The sequence below is a fragment of the Triturus cristatus genome, chromosome 2_2 (genome assembly GCF_964204655.1).
Source record: "Triturus cristatus chromosome 2_2, aTriCri1.1, whole genome shotgun sequence".
NCBI classification, from domain to species: domain Eukaryota; kingdom Metazoa; phylum Chordata; class Amphibia; order Caudata; family Salamandridae; genus Triturus; species Triturus cristatus.
In genome coordinates, this window is record NC_140582.1 from 1,033,876,286 (window position 1) to 1,033,891,382 (window position 15,097).

The following is a 15,097-nucleotide window of genomic DNA, read 5'->3' on the forward strand; positions in this document are numbered from 1 at the left end:
TTTGGTATGTGCGGACTTGTGTGATCGAATGCTTCGCAATGATGTATAATGCGTGATTATGTCATGTGCGGAAGTGCCACTTCTAGGAGTTGGCATATTAGTGTAAAGTGTGTCTGGCGTGTGATTGGCTGGAGCTGGCTGGTGAGCCTGGCTCCAGGAGTCTGGTTGGGTCTGCCCCAGTGGTGAGTGTGAGATTAGCATGCTGATGGCTGGGGAGGAGTGCACCTTGGACCTGAATAGGGCAGGGCTTTCCCCACACAATGCTGGCTCCGCACCCTGTGGTGCGACTGATGACCCTAGCCCTGCCAGTGAATAGAGTGAGGGGCTGAGCACATCAAGGGTGCTCCCCAATCAGCTGCGACTGGTTTTCCCCCTCACCCTGAACCAAGAACAAAGGGGTTTTACAGTATAAGAAGGGGCTGTGTCCCCTTACAATTTGTTCTCTTCCAGGATCCTGCCTGAGGGGGGCTGCTGCTGCTGCTGGACCAGAGGACCGCCACTTGGACTACCTCCCTGCCTGGAGGCCCAGTGAGCTGGCTCTGGATCCAGCCTTGCCCCCCCCCTCCCCACCCCTGCCTTGCTGCATGCAGGGGAGAACTTTGCTGGACTTTGTGGTTATTTTCCCCTAAAGCGCTGGGAGCGCTTTATTTGTGTCCCTAAGCGTCTGGAAGCGCTTTGATTTGCCTGTAGCACTCAGGAGTGCTTTATTGCTGCAAGCCGGTGCCCACCCGGCGTTTGCCCCGTCTTTGCCGATCGAGCGGGATCCCACCCCGCTTATTTAATTATTTAATTGGCGGGTGCCCACCCCGCATTGTGGTGTGCTTGCGGGTGCCCACCCCGCTTATTTGATTATTCTTACGGTGGGTGCCCACCCCGCCGTATATCGCATCTACCGAGGGAGCCTACCCCTCTTGTTGCCGAAGTTTGGAATCACCGCCGCGGCCCGGGCTTGGACAGGAAGTCAGGCTGTCCTGGTTGGGACGTGGGCGGGGCCTCGTTCGAAGCAGGAAGCGGACAGCCTATCCCGCGCTCCTGCGCACAGAAGAAGACCGGGAGAGAAAGGACGGTGGCGGCAGCGGCTCCTCGCGCAGGGCTCCCGTGTGTGGAGGGAACCCTGCAGGTCTCCCAGAAGAGTGGAGCCCCACCTCGAGAGGAGGAAGCGCCGCCGGAGTCCCGGTGAGTGGGGGCAGCCTTTGTTGTTCTCGGAGCGAGTGCGCTCCACTGGGGGCATTACTCTTGTCGAGCCCCGTGAGGCTCCCACGATTGGTCGCATATTTGTTTGAGAGCCTGTGAGGCTCACGAGTTCCCCGAAGTGGGACTCCAACGCGGGGGCATATTGGTTTAAGAGCCCGAGTGAGGCTCCAAATATACGGGGGCATTCCTTTGCGGTTAAGAGCGGCCCCGGAAGGCAGCGGGCCGCTCCAACGTTGCCTCCTGCCCACAGTTGTACCAGAGCCCACGAGGCTCCCACGCCAGTGCCTGATATCTACCTGAGTCCCCCGAGCGGGACTCAAACGTTGAGGGCACATTGTTCTTGAGCCACGAAGGCTCTAGGGGGCATTTTTGTGTGGCTAAGAGCCCAGGAGAGGCGCCACGTGAGTGCTGCATATTTGTGTGGAAGGGCACAGTGGTGCCCACGCTCATTTCTCCAGCTGCCCAGCACTTAGTGGGCAGCTGCAACGTTTAGGTTGTGGCCCTCTGCGTTTTGGACTACACCTCCTGCGCAGTCTTCCCCTGACTTTGCTGGACACAGGGTGTCCTAGCCCCGACATGGCCAGTTGGCCTAGGGACTGCCACAGAGGGTGGCTAATGCGAATTTTGCGCAATTGTTCCTAACCTGCACCTCTGAATGTGATTTTATGCGTCATGTGCCTTGTGTTTACACCTCTGAATGTGTTTATGCGTCATGTGTAATGTGCTTGTGCCCCTACAGGTATTGTGATACTTAGGTGGTTGTTTTCTCATAGTACAGGTGGTGCTAGTGAGGTCCTGGTTCCCTGCGCGATATTTTCCTAAGGTGGTTAGGGTTGCGTAGGTGGTACTTACCTGTTACCAGTAGTTACTGGTTGTGTGCTACACGTGTTATTTTGTGCTACAGTATTTTATATCCTATGTTCTAAGTGCTAAGTTCCAAAAGTGCTAATTCCTGACAGTGGTCCATGTGGCCCTGTCCCCTGTACATATAATCCCTTGTAAATTCTGCCCGTGCCGGTTGGCACATTGTAAAGTGTGTGTTTTTATCTAATGTGTTTTGGTATAATACTAAGGCTATTTTTATATAATACCTTGTGTGGAGTTTACTTTGTGGTGGGCCTTGGGTGTTGTTGCTGGGTGCGCGCGCAAACGCTTTACACATCGCCTCCGAGATAAGCCTGACTGCTCGTGCCAAGCTACCAAGGGGGTGAGCAGGGGTTATCTTTGGCGTGTAACTCCCCAGCCCTGACTAGAGTGGTGGTTTCTGCCTGGCTTTGGCGCAAGCCCTAGCCAACCAGAAATCCCATTTCTAACACCAGTCAATACACAAACCAGCAGGATAGCTAAGCAAGAAAATACCTATGTTTTAAAAGTGGTATTTTCAAACACAGATTGTAAAAATCATCCTTACTAAAAGATGTGTCTTTATATTCTGAATTCAGGCATACTAAACTTTACCTTCCTATCTTGTCCTAATGTGAAGTTATATGTATAAGCTGTTATAGATAAACTCCCATTCCATCCTATGGGACTGATAGCCTTTCAATAGTGAAAAACAGAATACACCGTATTTCACTATCAGAACATGTTACACACCTCAGTACATGTCCTACCTTTCACATACACTGCACCCTGCCCACGGGGCTACCTTGGGCAGTGCTTAATTTGAGCCGGTGCTTTCCGGTGCAGAGCACTGGCACTTAATTGGTTTCCGGTGCATGGCACCGGAACCTAATTGTCAACACCACAATTAGGGCAGTCAGCCAAGGTGCAGCTGCTCATGTAATTTAGAGATGAGCAGTATAACAGTTGTTAAAGAAAACAATATACATTAAAGAAATTGCTAATACCTGCCTCCCCAGCCATTCTTTTAGCTTTGGGGTCTGGAATAATCTAAACTGTCGCATTTACATGCAACAGAGATGGTTAGTAGTTGTTTTGGCAGCAATGACAGGGACGATGGGTGGTGCAAGATGCAGTGGTCTCCTGGTCAGAGCCCTGGCACTTAATAGTTTACAAATTAAGCACTGCTCTTGAGCCGAAGTTACAGGTGTCTTACATGTAAGAAAAGGGAAGGTTAGGGCCTGGCAACTGGGTGCACTTGCTAGGTCGACATGGCAATACCACACTGGGCACACACACTGCAGTGGCAGGTCTGAGTTACATTTGCAGACTGCTCATGTGGGTGGCACAATAAGTGCTGCGTGCCCACTAGCAGCATTTGATTTACAGGCCCTGGGCGCACACTGTACTAGGGAATTACCAGTAAATCAAATATGCCAATCATGGAATCACCAATCCATAAACACAATCTACAGGGAGGGCATATACACTTTAGCACCAATCAGCAGTGGTAAAGTGCTCAGAGTCATGAACCCAACAAAAACAGGGTCCACAGCAGGAGGCCAAAAAGTAAAAAGCCTGGGGATAAACCCACTGGACAAGCTAGGTCTAACAAGGGGGTATGGCCAATACACAAAGGCTGGTTAGAACAGAAGTGGTAGAAGTGCAACAGATGAAACGCTTTCTGGCCAAAGTCAATTAGGCCTGGATTAAAGTTGCAGTGGAAGGTCTAACAGTTAAGAGTTTGCTGAAACTGGGCAAGTTTTCTGCTCTGCTTCTTAAAACCCCTAACTTTTGTTTTCTTCACTCTTCTTTTTCTCTCAAGTGAACTCTCCTGCTCTTTTTCTCCTGTCCGTGACACATTTATCTTTTCATTGGCATTTCATCACCTCTTCAGCACTTGCTGGGTTTTGTGGTTGCTTGCTCGGGACATGGAGAATGTGTTTTGGTATTCCTTCACATTCTTCAGTGCACTGATGGGAGGTAGTCTGATAAGTAAAAAGCATAATACCTGATGATTGATTCTCATATTGTCTTGTGCAGTGACTTATGTTATGCTTTAATATACGCTACTCTGTCACCTTGGGCCTCATGTAAGTAGCGAAATACCGGTCGGTAACGGCCCAATTTCGGTAAATATTCCGTTACCGACCGGTATTCAGACAAGTGAGATGTAGGAGACCAAAAACCACTTTTCGGTAAATATGAGGCGGTAAATACCGATTCATATTCACCGAATACATAATTAACGAATCGGTAAACATGAAGTGGTAAATATGAAGTGGTAAAAAGTTAAAATGACATGTAGGAGCACTCGGTAATTAAGAAATCCAAGAAAATCGGTAAATAAGACTCGGTAATTAACACGGATTGAAAGCAGGTGGTAACCAACAACAGTGCAGCTAAGCAATCCCAAAATGCAACAGCGTGGACACCCTGGCAGCTATGTACGTCATTGCAATGCGCCTACGTCTACAGGCAGCAGGACTGAGGGTTTGGCGACGGAAGGAACGCATCCACAGACAGCGCATCACACTATTCCAGCTGACTGATGCAGAGATACATGAGAGGTACAGGCTACACCCCGAAACCATCATGGACTCAATCAGGGACCCGCACCCACTCCTGGACCAGCCAATGAGAAGGGTGCACGCCATACCCCCACATGTGCAGGTGCTCTGCAGCCCACATCTGCTGGCATCCGGCATTTCTCAGGTGGTGACAGCTGCGGTGGGTGGTGTATCCCAGAGTTGCCTGTCCCGTTCCTTCAGGAATTACTTCCCCCATTATATTGGCTGCATTGATGGGACACACATCCCACTCTGTCCACCAGCTGACACAGAGCACATCTACAGGATCAGGAAGTCCACCCACTCCATCAATGTGCATACCGAATGGAATGATATTGTGAATGGTCCCGTGGATGGCAGAACCAAAAGGTGCGCGTATGCTATTTACAACGAGGTCTGCAAGTTGTCGCACAGTGAGGCGGCTTCCAGACTGAGAGCTATTGACCAAGCAAACATGGAGAAGGCCTAAGCCGATATAGATATTAGCTCTAGCACTCTCACTTCTAGGATTCATACATGAGACAATAGGCACATGCAAGTACACGGCGCATGCAATGTACAAGCCCCGATTTTGGCGTGCGTCCTACGAGGTATCCCAGTGCCTGTGATTACACCTTCTTTCACTGTGCTTGCAAACGGTATTCATTTAATAATGATTGATGAAGTTTGCTGCGGGATGTGAGTGGTAATCCCGTACATAACTGTCTCGCATGAAGTTGTCTGCTGCAATACTGTTCTTTTTCCACCCCCGCATGGGCGGCGGGATGTTTCCATCTGGCCTTCGATTCCAACCTTGAAAGCAGAGTCCAACAAGTTGAGCAGAATAGAGCGCCATTGTCCCACAAAGAGGTGCCTTTGACTTCCTCTCGTTAAAATATTTGTCCTTCACGTTGCTACTACGCGCACTGAGGAACAGGCGCCTCTGAATACTGACCTCCCCCTGCATTTCGGCTCTTTGATCCAAAGTATTATCAATGCCTCGACCACGACCGGCCTGGCTCAATTTTTTCTAACATGTGGGGCTCGGGTCTCATGACCTCTTTCCACACAATTTGTGGTGTAATTCCGGCATTTGTTCATTCACTGTTCTCGAGCATCTTTGGAGGTGTTCCGCTGCTCCTGGCGCTGGTGGCAGGTGTGCTGCTTTTACTTTTCATACTACGGAATGGCTGCTCCTTCTGTGCCACACGAGCACCTGTCCCGTCTGCATCTTCTTCGTGATAGGATGCTTGACTTCTATGGTACTTTGCCATTGGCGACTTTGAGCCTGGCTTATGGATTATCCTTCAGGTATTCCTACTTCACCTGCGTACAACCTGTATTGCACTGCCTGGATTGTCCCTTTGAATGGCCTGTGGATTTGTGCTTGACCAACATGGTGTCTCCGGTGCCTGATTTCGATCGACTGATGAGGCCCTTAGTGTCTCACGAGTTGTCCTGTTCTGGTGTCCGGATCATGGCGTGTGGAGCGGCGCATGGTATCCTGGGTAATTGGGACATCTCAGCGGCAGCCTACGACTTCTTGTCCATGAGCTATTTGGAGGAACATTCCGGGTGCCCTCTGATTGTGCTAGAGGCTCCGTTGGTTGGAGAACACGTATGTTCCTTTTCTTTACTCAATTGGATGGCTGAGACTTTTAGTGGCCCTGAAAACGATTGCTTGTTGGAAGCCGTGGCCACATATGCTGCCTATACATTCATGGATTAACTGGATTGTCGTCCATTGCGCCTGTGCTACTGGACAGCACCCTGGCGCAACATTTATTTCTTTTAGTTCTCGTTTTCCTCTTCCTGATGGTCTGCTTGAGTTTTTTACTATACTTGCATTGTGTTTTTGGAATTGTATGCTGCAATTAATTGGACTGTAGGACTTTGGCGCTGCATTGGTTTCGCCCTGTTCTGCTCTGACGAAACTGAACTCTGCGTTCTCTCTTTTCTTGCCTATTGCATATTGCTTCGCTCAAGGGGGCGTGTAGTGAGTTCTCCCTGAATACGTACATGCATTGTTCAGTTGGCATTACCACGTTGAATGTTATGTAGCCATGTTTGTGTCTTTGCACACGACACTGCGTTTACATGTTCTTTCTTGAATAAACTGCTGACTCGAGACTTCCTTCAGACGAGTGCATTCTGTTGTTCCCATCCCAAGCTCTGCGCAGCGACCTTGGTCTGTACATGCTGTGACACACAGTCTGGAATTTTACACAATGCATGTTTTCCACTCTAGGTTGTTCGACCCACGATTTAGCCATGGCACACGCGCAGCTGCACATCCCTGACAGTTGGTGCTTTTCATATCTCAGACGTCATGTTTATTATTCAGACCGAAGACGAGCCTTCCTGCGAGGAGACTCCTGATGCTCCTGTGATGTGATTTCACTAAGCTGATCTTTGAGGTATGGGGTCCCCTATTCAAGCCTGAGAGACCGTCTATGATGACATGATTGTGATATTGGCTACTTAGTTAAGGGAAGGTGGTAGTGTCCTCGGTATTTTCCGATTCGCTAAATACCACCTCGGTATTTTCCGATTCGCTAAATACCACCTCGGTATTTTCCGATTAGCTAAATACCACCTCGGTATTTACCGATTCGGTGGATACCACCTCGGTATTTACCGATTCGGTGACTTCCGATTCGTATTTATCGAATGTTACCGAATCGGTAACTGTTACCGAATTTTTACCTACATATAACTTACCGGTTCTAATTTACCGATTCGGTACGGCTCGGTATTTATGAACCGGTAAAATTTATTTACCTACATGAGGCCCCTAGAGTTGTGCGGCTGTGATGGGCCAGAGTGTTTTTTTTTCTCGCTTTGCCTATTTCTCTGACCCTGTTACTTGGCTGTTTCTATTGTATACTAATTGGGATTGTTGGCGAGTTGGAAGGAGAGGATAGGGGTTCTCTTCAGGTCATTGCTTTCTGACATTCCTTACAACAGAGGACCCAGCTTATTCTGATTACACTAATGTCGACAATATATGCCTGATTTCTGATATTTTGGAGCGTTTGATTTCTTTTACAACTCTTGATTCCACCAGCTGTCATCTTGATGCCTGAGATGCTTCTGATCCTAGAAGGTTGTGCATCAGTAGAATTCTATAATGTTGTTAGCTCCTTCCTCAGATGTATCTTGGCTCTTTCTTTTGTGATACTCTTTGCTGACAGTTACAGGTTGGAAGTAGAGGACTGCGGTTCACTTCAGAACAGACAACTCCGCTGATTCTGACTTTACTATTCTCATTAATGCACATCATATTTCCTGCTCTTTTGGACATTTTCATAGTTTTTCCAAAGCTGTTTCTTTTCTTTCCTCACCGTCTGACACAACTGGACAACTGGAGAAAAAAATTCCCATTTTGTCAGAGAAAGTCAGTCCAGGGAGTGGTGGCTAAGACTTCAGGGTGTGTTGCAACAGGCTCAAATCGTTATTGTTGTGTCCTGCATTCCACTTACTCTTCAGAGTTCCAGGGCAACATGGGCAAGATTTTCTGGCTTGTGGAATGAGGGTGCATCCCACTTCAGCAGCTGTTGTGGACATATTGAATTTTCTCTCAAGCGGGTCTAGGAACCAACACCTATAACAGGAAAGTGACATTTTATAAATCGCCTGTTTTAGGGCCAGAAGTCTAAAACCGGTCACAAATTGATTTGCCCATGCAAAATCCGTCATAAGTGATATACGACAGTCACTTGCAAATCAAATTTTTATGATGCAATTGAATACCGACTCTCAAAAACTTGCTAGTCGCTAATCAGAATGTGCAAACTAGTCGCAATTTATGAATATGCGCATATTGCACATGCAATTTACCATGAATCAAAAACAGGTGGTAACAGGGCCAAGCCTATAAAAACAGTCCCAGAATGCATTAGAAATCTTTCCACAATAGCTGCCCTGTACGTGATAGGGAGGAGGATGTGGATACTGGCTGCTCAGCAGAGGAGGCGGAGAGGATATTCAGAGTCAGGCTAACCTTGCTTGATAAGTCAGAGGAAGAGATATATGAGCAGTACAGGCTGAGAAGCAATGTGATTCTAGAGCTAATAGAAACCTTGGTGCCACAACTAGATAGCAGAACTCAGCGCAGCAATGCAATCCCCACACATGTCTAGGTGTTGTGCTCCCTCCACCTATTGGCCACTGGTAGTAACCAAGATGTCATTGCAGTGGCTGGAGGGGTGTCGCAGAGGGTGGTATCGCGTTTCTTCCACAATTTCTTAGATGCCATGCTCGACCACATATACCAACACATCTACCTGCCCAGGGATGATGTGGAACAAGAAAATACCAAAATGCAATTCTACAGAATAGCAAGGTTTCCACAGATCATTGGGTGCATAGATGGAACTCATGTGCCCATATATCCCCCATCTCGCCTCAAATACATATTCCGGAATCGAAAAGGCATACATTCCCTCAACATTCAAGTTGTCTCCAATGCATACAACATCATCACAGACATTGTAGCCAAATATCCTGGGAGCACCCATAACTCATACATCTTTGGGCACAGTGGCATATACCTGAAATTAGAAAGATGTGACTTTGATGAAGGATACCTAATAGGTACTAAAATTTCATGTCCAGAGTGAGATGTATTGGCACTTTAATTTCTGTCTGCATGTTGACTCACCATCATATATCTCTTACCAGGTGACAGTGCGTATGCCCTGCGTGCGGCCCTGGATACTCACACCGTACCTGTCTCCCAACAACCCACATGAAAGGCAATACAACATGGCACATAGGCACACCAGGTCAGTGATTGAGCACCCATTTCTCCTGATAGTGCATCTGGTGCCTTCACAAGAGTGGCTGACCCTTGCAGTATGCACCTGAGACTGCCTGCATAATAGCGACAACCTGTGCCATACTCCACAACATCACCTGCAGGGGTGGCTTGCCCATGGAAGTGTCTGAATCTGACTTGGAGGATGATGACCCTGGCTCAACAGTCAAGCAAGGGAAGCACAGCAGCAGAGGGGAGAAGGAACAGGGACCACATTGCCTGACATTATTTTGCAAGGTATGTCATCTCCATTGACACACTGCCCTCTACAAATAACAATACAAAATGTGATTTTCACAATGAAACTTTTATTTTATATTGAGGGTATGCCAAAAACGTGTTGGACAACTTGTCCATCTTCACCCACGTAACAAAAAAATAGTATATCTGTAATGTTACTGCACCACCAAAAAAACAATTATTGGGTCCATTGTATGACATATTTGTGATAACAAGTCATTTCTTGCCTTTACATCTGGCAGGTGGAATTACAGGCTGGCTGCTGCTGCTTCTACTGTGCATTAGTGTGTCTGCTGCAGAGTCGCTACTGCGGATGGGAACCTCACTGTCTGCTGCCTCTGTTGCTTCTCCACTGGCAAACATGTTGGTTTGTATTGCCTCAACTGCAGCTGCTATCTGTTGCAGCCCTAGCACAACGCCACCACTGCAGTGTCCCATCTACTATATCTGCTGACCCAGGGTGTGCTTGGTGTGTTGTGTGGTTGCTTGTGCCAGCCTCCGGATTGCTCTGGTCATTGCGTCCATCCTGAGTGCCTGGCTGTGCTCCATGCACCTTTCCTGACCTCTCTCCTTGGACAACTCAGTACACAGCTGCCCAATAGCCCCTGTAAGGGCAGCACATTTTCCCTCAAATAGCGCCTGGTTCTTGGCCATCTGTTGGGTAATATTAACAAAGCCCTGGCTCAGCTTGGTGTTAATGAGCCTAATCTGTTTCTGCTGCAGGCACTGAACCTTCAGCATGGTCTGTTCCAGTCCACCAAACACAGCCTGATTGGTTGCCCCAGCCTGGGCGCAGCGACCTTCTTGACTGCTGTGTTGGATGCAGCAGCCAGACCCTGGTGACCGGAGTGTGTTGGATTGATGCTGGCTGCTAGGATGCTGGGACATCTATCGCTGGAGCCTGTGTTTGCCTGGATGCAGCAGTAGCCTGGACATTTGAACAACTTGGCTGACTTGCTGCTCCCTCATCCAGCCCTTCCTCCATCTGGCCCTGCTTCTGGACTTTATCTGAATCATCTGGCCTTTGCTCTCCTCTCAGAAGTGTATCTATGTGGCAAATAGGCAAATAGGGACAATTAATATGTGAGACACTGTTTCAGCGATGGTACTATGTTTTTCAGCTCATGTAAGACCTTAACTGCACTGTTTATGTCACTGACTACGTTTCCCATAATGCACCAACTGTGACTTTTGGTTCATGTAGATGGAGCATCTAGATGTATTTAGGTGTGTGTAGGAAGGTGGAATCTGACTAATAGTTGACCCCAACTTTTTGCCTGGTATTTGAGTGGTTTTTGACTAGTCTGGCTGGGATCCTGCTATCCAGGACCCCAGCCTATCTGCTTTCTCCCTAAAACTAATGTGAAGTACCCTAGGTACAACCCAATTGGATGCTAAGGATGCCCTGACAGTCCGTTGTACATGGTACCCTAGGTACCCAGGGCATGAGTCCCTCAGTAGGCCTACCAGGGCTGCAGCACTTATTGTGCCACCAGCCATACAAACTGACACCACCAGACCACTACTGTAGTCTGGGTAAGGTGGTGCTAGCACCCCTTACAGGGATATAGGTACCCTATATCCCACCCCATTACAACACATATACTCTCATAGGTCACCCCATAGCAGGCCTTGGTAATCCTACAAGGCAGGGTGCTGAGGTATGTGTGAGGGGGGACCCCTACATGAGTAGGGTCTCTCTGCAACCTTCGTAAAATCATTGCTGGGTTGTTTGTAGTGTAGCCATACCATATACTCTTAACCGCATTATAAGTCTATCGCGATAGCCTGATAACTTGAGAATGGCTACACAGAACCATATCGTGTTTGGTGTCAAACATGTAGGAATCATACCCCCAGTCCAGTCATGGGCATGAGGGTACGATTCCCCCCTGCTAGAGGGGCGATATGGGAAAAGCTGTAGATTTCGGACACCAATTTAAAAGTGCACAAGTAACACAAAATGGCTACTGGCCGCCACCTACACGACCCTGGCTGGCTGTTGCTGGGGAAAACCCCAGCCTCGCCAGCTGGACAATAGGGCTCCTGTAGCCACCCTTTTCCGCCTCACCTCTCATTGGTGGACACTACTCTGGACACTCCGCTAATCTTGGGGATAAAGGTGAATAACGTGGCCCCAGAGCCTCAGATTAATCTTGAACTTTACAGTCTTGACCTTCGACTTGCTGCTGCCCAGCTGACGGAAGAAATCTCCCTGGGATAAAGGAGTTATCCCCCTGCTTGACAGGCACCTGAAACACTGCAAGTGACACGGTTGGAACGTTGCTGCTCTCAGACTTCGACGACTTCCAGTACCCTTGAGGTGGGTTTACAGCGCATCCCAGAGGCCAGTGAGTGTGCTCAACGAGTTTGGGCACCGTGGACTGCGTGGGTTCCGAGATCCCTAATACCCCAGGACACCGGACACCTCTTGCGTAGCACACGACCCTGACCAGTGGGGAAGTTGTGCTTTGGCTCGTTTTTGAGCCAACCACTCTACAGCAATTGTGCCAAAGACCAGCGCCCTAGCCTCCTCCGGTGGCCCGTGGGTGCCCTTTTACGCACTCCAAATTGCCGCCTCCCGCGGTCCCTTGTCTCTCAACTTGTGGGCCTTAGCGGAGGTCTATTTCTACAATCAAGAGTTCCCCTGGTTGCTCCAGGCCTACTCTACAGTCTCCTTGAAGAAGATCTCTCCCAGACCTCGTGGGTCTGCACTGTAGCAGATTTGTGCATCCTTCGTGGGTTGCAGTTGCCAAGGCTTAGTGGATCAAATCCGGACACTAACATCGCAGCAACCCTCACCCGACGTGGGACAGTCACCCTCCCAAAGCTGGCCTTCCTTGAAGCCTCCCGGAGCCCGTGGCTGCAGATCCAAGCTACACCACTTTCCACCTGAAGCACCCGCATCGAAGGGCTCTTTGCTTTGAGCCTCCTGGTCACTTTGCCGTGACCCAGACTCTGTCCCCTCTGCTTTCAGGTTCTTCTCTACAATCTTCACATCTTTGATCTTCACGGAATCATCGACGCTTTTGGCTAGCAGAATTTTTGACTATTTTCCCATTGAAAATCAGCCGCGACCCGACAGCAGAAACGACCTATGCACCCGGCTTCCCTGGGGCAGGTAACAGTGGTACCTCGGTACTCTCGTGGTAGTGGGCTCCTCAAAAGCCTAAGTCTAAAGTTTTAACTTTGTACTCCTGCTAGAAGTATTTTTAAACTGTTTATTTCCAACCGCGACATTCTCCATAGGCTGTAATAGAGATCCCGATAGCAGCTACTTCCACTGCACGCGCCTCCCGTGGGTCCCCTTCCTCATAACCTGGGGTGGATTCTTAAGGGGCCAGCGATCCTGAATGCCCTAGGCATTGCCTGTAGAATTGTCGTGGTTCTTATACCACTTTTTTAGTGTATGGTTTGGTCCCCCCCTGGGGTCCAATGTTAATAGTGCTATTTATTGTGTCTATCAATGCTTGTTTGATATTGTAACTTTGCCACAGCTTCATATAGAGACTGTGGGATTCTGTCTAGAATAAATACATATATTTTATATATATACCTGTGTGGGCTACTCTTTCATTTGGTTATTCAAGAGGTTATTACGGTAAAACAATAAGCTTAACACTCCTTCAAGACTTAGCCTGAAGGCTGCTCTCCACAGCTACCACTAGGATAGCTTTCTTTAAAGGTTGTCTTAAACCTATCATCAATCAGAGTCGAATTGGACTGGTGCAAGGTGTCCCTATAACTAGGAGACAGCATATGCCAGGCCAACTTCTCACATTGGTGTGCAGCGGTTGGATTCAAGCTTGCCATTGTTTTACCAGATAACAAATTGAATTTCTAAAGTGAAAGCCACTTGGTACCAAAGGTACATATACATTCAAGCTTAGAATACAATAAGTTCTACTGAACTTAGGAGTTGTGTGTAGAGGGTTTAGCACACCTTGACTACAACTCAAGAAAGGGTTCAGTAGGCCACACTTAGTGTAGGTAGATACACACTATCACTACACTAGAAATGTCATTAGGTTCAGGTGCCCATAATGCTCTGGAAGGACCCCAAAGGGTCCCAGTCGACAAATATGATCATCTCTCCTTTGCTGATCTCAGGGAGATGTGCACCTTTAGGAAACTTAAGACAAACAAAGGTGCCAATACCCAACGTCTCAGGGAAATCCTGCTCATAGCAGACTTTAAGCAGACTTTAGGGTCTGATGGGGTAGACAGGTTGGGTGGGCATCCATCAGAAGAGGACCCTCCAAGAGAGGACTCTGATGAGGACCAGGAAGAGGATGAAGATCCTGATCTGGAAGAACCAGACCACTCACAACATGGAGGTGATGGCTCAAGAGGCACTCCCTCCATCCCTAAAGGGAGAGTGGTGGATCCAAGAAGGAACAGATCCCCCTCAGTGGGATCCAACCATTCTAGGAGATCCAAAAGGACCTCTGCCTCTCCTCAGAGGAGAGAATCCTCCCAAGAGAGGAAGTGCAGACTGATCCAGTTTGAGCAAGCAAAGCTACAGCTCAGGAGAGAACAGTTAGCATTAGACAGGGAGTCCCTGGAGCTTCAGAAAGCTTCAAGACAGTGTGGTCTAGAGACCCCTGGTGGCAGTAATGAAACCCCTAGAGTTAGAGAGAAAGTCCCTGACAATAGGAACCTACACAAGATTGTGCCCCCCTATCATACAGGGGATGACATCCACAAATGCATATCTGCTCTTGAGAGGGCCTGTAAAGTACAGAGGGTCCCAGTAGAGCAGTGGGCAGCAATCCTGTGGCTCTCCTTTGCAGACAAAGGTAGAGACAAGCTCCTCTCTGTTAGAGAAGAGGATGCTGATGATTATTATATGTTGAGAGATGCTTTAATAGATGGGTTTGGCTTAACCACTGATCAAAACAGACTTCAGTTCAGAGATACCCAAAAAGCACAGAATCAAGATTGGGTAGACTTTGTGGATTGTGCTACCAAAGCATTGGAAGGTTGGTTAAATGGCAGTAAAGTAAATAATTATCAAGGATTGTATAATCTCATCATGAGGGAGCAGATTCTTAATAATTGTCAAAACCAACTCTTACACCAGCACCTGGTGGACTCTGATCTGACCTCTCCCCAAGAATTGGGAAAGAAGGCAGACAAATGGGTCAGAACCAGGATCAGGCCCAAGAACCAAGGTGGTGACCAGAAGAAAGATTCTACCTAGCCCAAAGAGAAAGGTGGGGATAATAAAACAGAAAAGTCCCCTGAAGGGCCCCAAAAACCCAGTGCTGGAGGTGGGTCCCAAAATCCTTCCTCTTCTAACAAGAAACCATATTGCCATGTGTGTAAGCAACCTGGCCACTGGAAAACTGACTCCAGTTGTCCAAAGAATGGCAATAAAGAAAATGTTCCTCCCATTGAAGCTCCAATACCTCCTGTTGCTACTAGTAGTAATCCCCCAGGTGGTGGGAGT